Below are 8,560 nucleotides of genomic sequence, written 5' to 3' on the forward strand. Positions count from 1 at the left end.
CCAGATACAGTCTCAGTTCTTATGAGTCTCATGATTTACCAGGAAAAAAAATAGACATGAAACATCATTACAGAACTATTTCATTGAGGGAAATAGCATGAGGGAGAAAGAAGCACAGGGTGTTGTGAGATTGCATAACAGAGGACAGTGAAAGTAATCTGGAAGACCAGGAAAGACTCGTATGAGGAAACCAGTTAACCAACCCAGGTGACAGGTTATCCAGACACAGGAAACCCAGTGACAACGAAAAATCAGGTGAAACAAGAAATGGAAAATATGAGGAATTTGTACTCTATGTAACATCAAGAAGATTGTTCAACCTTGGATCAATAGTGACCTACCAGTTGTCCTTCTTCTGGGTTTAATAAAACCATTTGTTCAAGAAGCAGAAGGGGCCCTGACTGGGTAGCTCAGTTGGTTGGAGCATCAAACAAAACCATCAGGCATGTGTCAACCGATAGTCCACGGTTGCAGGTTTGATCCCTGGTCAGGGCACATATAAGAATCAGCCAATGAATGCATAAATAAGTGGAGCAACAAATCAATGTTTCTCGCTCTCTCTTTCTCATCTTCCTTTCTCTTCCTCTTTCTCTCTAAAAGATCAATAAATAAATAAAAATATTTTTTTTGCCCTGACTGGGAATCGAACTGTAACCCAGTTTGGCTCAGTGGCTAGAGCATTGCCTGTGGACTGAAGGGTCGCGGATTTGATTCGAGTCAATGGCATATGCCAGGGTTGCGGGCTCAGTCCCTAATGGAAAGCATGCAGGAGGCAGCCAATTACTGGTTCTCTCTCTCATCAATGATGTTTCTATCTCTCTTTCCCTCTTCCTTCCTCTCTGAAATCAGTAAAAATTTATATTTTAAAAATTGTTTTAAAGAATTGCCCTGCTGATATGGCTCAGTGGTTGAGCCTCAGACCTATGAACCAGGAGGACACAGTTCATTCCCAGTCAGGGCATGTACTTGACTTGCAGACTCGATCCCAAGTAGAAGGCATGCAGGAGGCAGCTGACCAATGATTCTCGCTCATTATTGATGTTTCTATCTCTCCCTCTCCCTTCCTTTTTGAAATCAATAACAATTTGTCATTTTTAAAAGAACCATAATGAACAGCCATGACAGGATGGTTCAGTTGGTTGAAGTGTCATCCCGGATACCAAAAGGTTGTGTGTTCCATTTCCTGTCAGGGCACATATCTAGGTTTTGAGTTTGATCCCAGGTCAGGCGGGAATGGGAGGCAAGTGATCGATGTTTCTCTGTCTCTCTGTCTCTCTCTCTCTAAAGTCAATAAACATATCCTTCGATGAGGATTTTAAAAATAAAGCAAAGTGAACATAAATACTGGCAGTATGGTAGCAAATGATGTACTTACATGGAAAAATCTCAGTAATGATAATTCATAGCAATTCCAGCTTGGACTGTAGATGGTTTGGGTTTATTTTACTGAAATTCCTGATATTTTTCTAAATTAAACTGTGAGTTATAATTGTTTCTTTAAAAATAATACAAGCCCAGCTGGTGAGACTCAGTGGTTGGGGTTGACCTGTGAACCAGGAGGTTACGGTTTGATTCCCAGTCAGGGCACATGCCCGGGTTGCTGGCTTGATCCCCAGGATGTGTGTGCAGGAGGCAGCTGATCAAGGATTCTTTCTCATCATTGATGTTTCTCTCTCTCTCCCTCTCTCTTCCTTCTCTGAAATCAATAAAAAAATAAAGAATAAATTAAATAATAAAAATAATACAAAATACACTTCCATCAAGAGCAAAAAATAAAAGAAAAAAAGAAGTGGCCTAAATGAACCACTAGAGGTCGCTTCTGACGCTAGAGTAAACCTATAAAGGAGGCTTTAAAACAGCTCTGCCATTTACTCACAGGAGCTCATAATGTCAGCATGAATTCTTTCTTTTAATATCTTCTGAAATGATGCAATGCATATCTTAGAAAATTTGAAAAAATGGGGACACATCATCTATTTTCCCACCAGATAATTAATTTCCTCCCACACAATTACTCTTCCACCAGCATCCGCAGCCGCCCACTCTGCTGTCCTGGGTACAATGACTTTCCTGCTCTTACCTAGAGCCAGCCCCTCCTCCTCTCCTCATGTCCCACCACAAGACTTTATTCCAGCAATTTTCCCTTGCCTTCCCTAAAACGTCAAATTGACCCTATACTTGATCACTGTCATCACCCTCAAACAGGCAACTTCTCCATTCTTGGGGTGGAAGAAGGAGGGGGGGGGGGGGGGCGGCATTTTTAACCCCTTGACTCCTCTCTTTCTCCACCTACCTCCCCAGTACTCATCTCATTTCCTCCCTGCCAGAGTCTCCAATTCCTTTCCTCCAAATGTTTTGTGTTTTTTGTTTGGTTGATTGGTGTTTTTTTGTTTGTTTGTTTGTTTTTATTGATTTCGGAGAGAAAGGGAAAGGGAGAGAGCAACATCATTGTTGAGAGAAAATCATTGATCAGCTGCCTCCTACAAATACCTACTACTGGGGATCGAGCCCACAACCCAGGCATGTGCCCCTGACCAGAACTGAAACGGGGACCCTTTAGTCCACAGGCCGACGCTCTATCCACTGAGCCAAACCAGCTGGGCCCAACTGTTTCTTGAATCCATTTCAACCTGGCTTTCCTGTAAGTTCTTATCAAGTCCCCATTGAACTCTGTATTGAGAAATCCAAGAGCCAGTTCTCAGTCCTCCTCTTATTTTCCTACTCGACTTCCTGGCAACATTTTACCTGGCTGATCATGCCATTCTTCTTGAAATATCTTCTTGGAGTGGCTAGCACCCACTGATGGCGCCAATCCAGCTTGCACCCGCTGCTGGTGCTGGCCCCAATCGCTCAACGCTGTAAGAGGGTGCGAACGGGACCTGCGCCATCAGTGTGTAAGATCAGAGGCAGCAGGACTGGGGCTGTAGGCAGACAGGGACCGAGATGGGAGGGGCCAAGTAAGGCGTGGAGGATGGTTTGAGACCCACCCCTTTGCCCACCGTAGACTTGTAGCCCACAGTTCCTTTCAAGATGCATGAATTCATGCACTGGGCCCCTAGTTTTAAGTAAATGTAAAATAATATGCATATATAAATATAAACAAAATAACAAAATAATACAATACATACACAGATGCAGGACCCTTCAGTCCGCAGGCTGATACTCTATCCATTGAGCCAAACCGGTTAGGGCAGGATTTACCTTTAATAATACTTTCAATAGGATTAATTTTCTCTGGTGATAATTTTTAAATGATCAATTTAAATTTGGAAATTGTGAAATTACTCTTTTTTTATTCTTATTTCCTATAGCACCTAAAGAGAAACACAAAAGGTTTCAAATCACTCAAAAAATAATTGCTTTCTGGGGAGCATTTGAGGTCCTGCTCCTTGACATATATCATCATCAGTATTGGCTCAAATAAACTTATAAAAATTCTCCCCCAAAAAAATACTTTCTAGAGGCAATGATTTTATGGTACAAAGAACAACTGTGTCATAAAATTATCAATTATTTATCAATTACACATAATGCATTGTTTTACTATCATATATTGATATAAAATTAATCACATTGATTTATTAATTACATATGTAATATTACTAAAAAACTGTACAATAAGTATTGACTCTTAGACCTGTTTGAGGTTTATGGAGAAAACGATTTTACCAGCAGGTACAAAATTGAAACACATTAAAGAGCATTGTTCACACTGAGAAGTCTGAGAAATAATTTTTTTAAACTGTCCAGAGGCAATTCCAGAAGTGTACCCTCCAGAGCATACTGATGACTCTCAACCCAGGCTATGCATTAATTAAAATACAGCTTTTCCCAAGTGGGAAGCCAGGCCTACTGAATAGCAGCTCTGAGGCTGTGGCCCAGGCATATGCCATTTTCACCACTCCACCAGTGACGCTTACACACAGGTAGGGCTGAGAGCCACCACACACCTATTTATGTGACAGAAAGTGCTGGCTGCCCAGCAGTCCCCCTTGCGTTTAAGCAGGGCCTTGCATCTGAGTTCTGGCCAATGGAACCTGGGCAAAAGGGATGTATATACATCCAGGCGTGGCTCCTCTCTTCCCCTCTCTGCCAGCAAAAGGTCAATGCCTAGGGCAGCCCTTCATAAGAAAACGTTAAAAATCTCAATTAACAAAGGAATCTGCAGGGTTTTATTCATTGGATGTATGGTTTAATCCCTTTATAGCTACAAATGATTTTCTGGACAAATATTGTGACTTCTTTCAAATGTATATTATTGCCATTTCTTTCTAAAGTTTGCTAGCTTGGGGCTACAGGGTCAACTCTCCCCTCCACTTGTCCTGAGTCCCCAAGTTCCAGCTTCCATACAGAGCCCCTCCTTTCTGATGTCTGCAAGCCAATCTTAGAGGGCGTCCTAGGGATAGACATAGATAAAAGATAAAGCCTGCACAGACTGATTCATATGCCTTTTAGCATAACGATTATTGCTTGTCTCATTTTTTATTCTTAGAAGTATATTTCCAGTAGGACATGATCTCACTCATCTAGGGGAAATGGTGAACAACATAGACTGATGAACAAGAACAGACCCAGAGATAAGGAGCCATGGGTCAGACTGTTGGACCTCAAAGGGAGGGTGGGGATAAAAGGGAGAGATCAACCAAAGGACTTATGTGCACACATATGAGCCTAACCAGTGGTCAAGGACAATAGGGGGGTGGGGGCAAGAGTGAGGGGTGGGGCTTGGAATGGAGGGTTGAGGACAAATATGTGATACCTTAATCAATAAAGAAATCTAAAAAAGAGAGAGAAGAGAGAAAGCCTGTAATCTTGATATGTGAGGGACCTTGATATGTGAATGTTTCCCAGTGTTGGTCGGTGGGCATTCTCCTCCCTCATTCTTGCCTGTCAGATCTTAGGAAGAGCAGTGTCTTACTTTTAAGTTGAGTCCAATCACGTGAATCTTGTTGAAGAATCTCTGCCATCCTGGGTGCCTAAATGATTTTGTGCATCGAAGCTCCCACCTCCTTGCTGCCCACTAGGCTTTATATGAGAAGGAAATACGGTATGAGTTCCTGAGATTTAGGGGTTTATCTGTTACTGTAACTAGCCTTGCCTTAACTGATATACACAAGGACTCATGGTGCAAAGATTCCTAACTGCAGGTTATGTTTTGTCCCCCAAAACGTAACTTTTTGTTTCTTGGTTTGTTAATCCTCACCCGAGGATAACTTTTTCCATTGATTTTTAGAGAGAGTAGAAGGGATGGGGGGAGACACACAGAGAAAAACTTTGGTTGTAAAAGAGACACATCGATTAGTTGCCTCCCACAGGTACCCTGACCAGGGCCAGGATCGAGCCTGCCACCTAGATGTGTACCCTTGACCGGAATCAAACCCAGGACCCTTACGTCTGCAGGCCACTGAGCAAAACCGGTGGGTCCCCCAAAACATCACTTTGACAATAAAAGTTTAATACAACATATATTGCTTAGCCGGAGATTACTAATCATGTTTCTCAGAAAGAAAAGTAATTCTCTTCTGAGGCTTTTCCATCAAAAAGCCTGCCACATCGATAGTCTAGACCCATGGTCGGCAAACTGCGGCTCACGAGCCACGTGTGGCTCTTTGGCCTCTTGAGTGTGGCTCTTCCACAAAATACCAAGGTCTGGGCGAGTCTATTTTGAAGAAGTGGCGTTAGAAGACGTTTGAGTTTAAAAAAAAAAAAAAATTGGCTCTCAAAAGAAATTTCAATCGTTGTCCTGTTGATATTTGTCTCTGTTGCCTAATGAGCTTGCCGACCACTGGTCTAGACTACCTGTCAGGAAGCCACAAGAAAGACACAACTTTCACTTCCTGTTCTGAGAGAATGAAATCATCTGTGCACAGGAAATATCAGATGAGGCTCTTGGATTTGTTCCTTATCACAGGCTGAATTGCGTCCCCCACCCCAAATTCATACACTGAAGTCTGTCCTCACCCCTCATCCCTCAGAAGGTGACTGAATGTATTTAGGGAGTGAGGGCCTTGCAGGAGGTATTGGAGGGAAAGTGAGATCCTGTGGGTGGGCCCTAATCCACTGAGACTTGTGTTCTTCTCAGAAGAGGAGATAGGACACAGACGGGCACATAGCATTTGAATGTGAAGAAAATGCCAACAGGAAGATGGCCAGGTACCAGGCAAGAGGACACAGAAAAAGCCAACCCTGCCAACACCTTGATTGTGGACTTTCAGCCTCCAGAAGCGTGAGAAAATAAATCTCTACTGATAAGCCGCCCGCTCATTGGTACTTGGTTATGGCAGCCCGAGCAAACTAATTCAGTTATGACGGCGGGGTCCGGACCACCACGGACAGCCTGACATGGTGCCGTGCGTCATTTGGGGTTAACACGAACTACCATCAGTCTGGTCTCCTTTGGTCCCCAATCCCAATTTACACAAGTCTCTGACAACGTGCCCTCTGCCCTCTTTCCTTGTCATTTCAGAGTCTCTTTCCCCCTTTCTCTATGTACCAGAGAGAGAAAAGAAAAAGGATGTGAATGGAGGACAGTAGTGAGAAGATGGCACAGGGGGTCTGCCTGTTTCTTCTAATCCCAAGATAAGGTGGAAACCCTTCTGCAAGGTGAGGAGACCACTGACAGCCCCCCAGAGTGGGAAACACGGGAATGAGCCTAGAAGGGGCACGGGGTTTTGCTAAAGAGGAGTCCCGGGGTCTGACTATGCTGAGTCTCGGCAGTGAGCTGCCTACCGATTCATCTCTCCAGTTATTCAGCTGTTGCTATGGTAGATCCCACAGTGGTGCTCTTGCTGGAGCATGCTCAGTGTGGCTGGGCTGGCGGTGGCAGGGAGCAGGGGCAGGCACTTGTCTCCCTGGTGAGAGAATCAGAACAATGTAATTGGGAGACTGGTTCCTGGAGGCTTCTTGTGGGAGAGACATCCGGCAACCATTCCTCAGATGTCTCCCAGTTCTACCAAAACCTGCCCCAGTCCAAGCTGACCTCAACTGGGGAGGATGCCCCAAATGTCCCACTGAGCGCCTGAGGTAAGGGGATGATGCAATTGGGTTATTTCATTTACACAGACCCTGGCTAAAACAAACTTCGTTGTCTCCAGTCAGCGTAGGTGGTTCTTGTGTTAACACTGTCCTAACGATCTCAGTTCCAACATCTCACAGCGCGTGTAGGTATGTGCACACATGCGCACACGGGAGAAAGAGAAAGAGAGGAAAATCCCCGTATGATGGCTCTTTAGAACCGTCTTTCAAGTAGCTGAGCCAGGATGAAAATGGAAAATCTAGAAGCTTGGACTTCTAGACTGTTCCTTCACATATGTTCTAGATCACCAGTTTATTATAAAAGGATACAGCCGAAACCGGTTTGGCTCAGCGGTAGAGCGTCGGTCTGCGGACTGAAAGGTCCCGGGTTCGATTCCGGTCAAGGGCATGTACGTTGGTTGCGGGCACATCCCCAGTAGGGGGTGTGCAAGAGGCAGCTGGTCGATGTTTCTCTCTCATCGACGTTTCTAGCTCTCTATCTCTCTCTCCTTTCCTCTCTGTAAAAAAATCAATTATATATATATATATATATATATATAATAAAAGGATACAGCTCAGGAACAGCCGGACAGAAGAAGGCACTCGGGGCAGAAGGTGTGGGGAAAGGATGGGGAGCTATCATGCTCTCTCCTGGTGCCATTCCCCCCACTCCACCCCCCAACCCCCGCCTCCCACCACTCCCTTCTTAAGCCGTGTCAGCTACTGAATTTGAGATGAGCCCAGCATGAAGAAATATCATCCTTTTCTTCTTCTATTTTTATGAGTCTGGGCATTGGTGTCCCTGGATTTATTCAGGAAATCTCACTTCCTTTCCTATCTTGCCTAGGGAAAGCCATTTCCTTCGAAGTGACGTTTCTTTCTTAGACTAAGAACTCACCTCCGTTGGCAACTTCTTTCCTGCTTCCCCAGACAGAGGCAAGCAGAGAGCCACTAATGGTCCCAGGACGAGGCCCATGAAGAGCATTGACAGGGACAGGGCCGATCATGGGAAGGCCTCTGCGGGCCCAGGTGGGGTCAGGCTGAGTTGAAGCTGCACTCGGTACTGTGTCTGGGCCTGTGGAGGAAAGTCACAGCAGGACAGGCCCGAGTCTGGAAAGCATCCCTGACCATCTGGGGGATGTATTCACCACCCACATGTGCACAGGGAAAACATTACAGGGTGTGTTTCCCTCTCAGCATTTCTTGAGTACTGTGTCAAGTACTCTGCTAAGTCCCTTCCACAAATTATTTTATTATCTTTCCAACAATCCTATCTGACAGATGAGGAAACTGAGGCACAAGGGTTCAGGAACATGCTCAAGGTTGCATAACTGGTAAATGGAGGAGTTTGGGCAAAACCCAAGGATGCCCAACAGCAGAGCCCTCCGCGTGCACGGAGTCCAGAGAAGAGAAACACACCCGGAAATCGTACTGGGATCCACAGGATGGGTTTCCTTAGATTTTAATGTAATCAAAATAGCTTTCCAATTCAAGGCTTTTTGTCTCCCTTTTTATTATAAATTTTGGCACCTTGCCTCAACTAGAA

Source organism: Pipistrellus hanaki, assembly GCF_964339955.1.
Source record: "Pipistrellus hanaki genome assembly, chromosome: 1".
Taxonomy (NCBI): domain Eukaryota; kingdom Metazoa; phylum Chordata; class Mammalia; order Chiroptera; family Vespertilionidae; genus Pipistrellus; species Pipistrellus hanaki.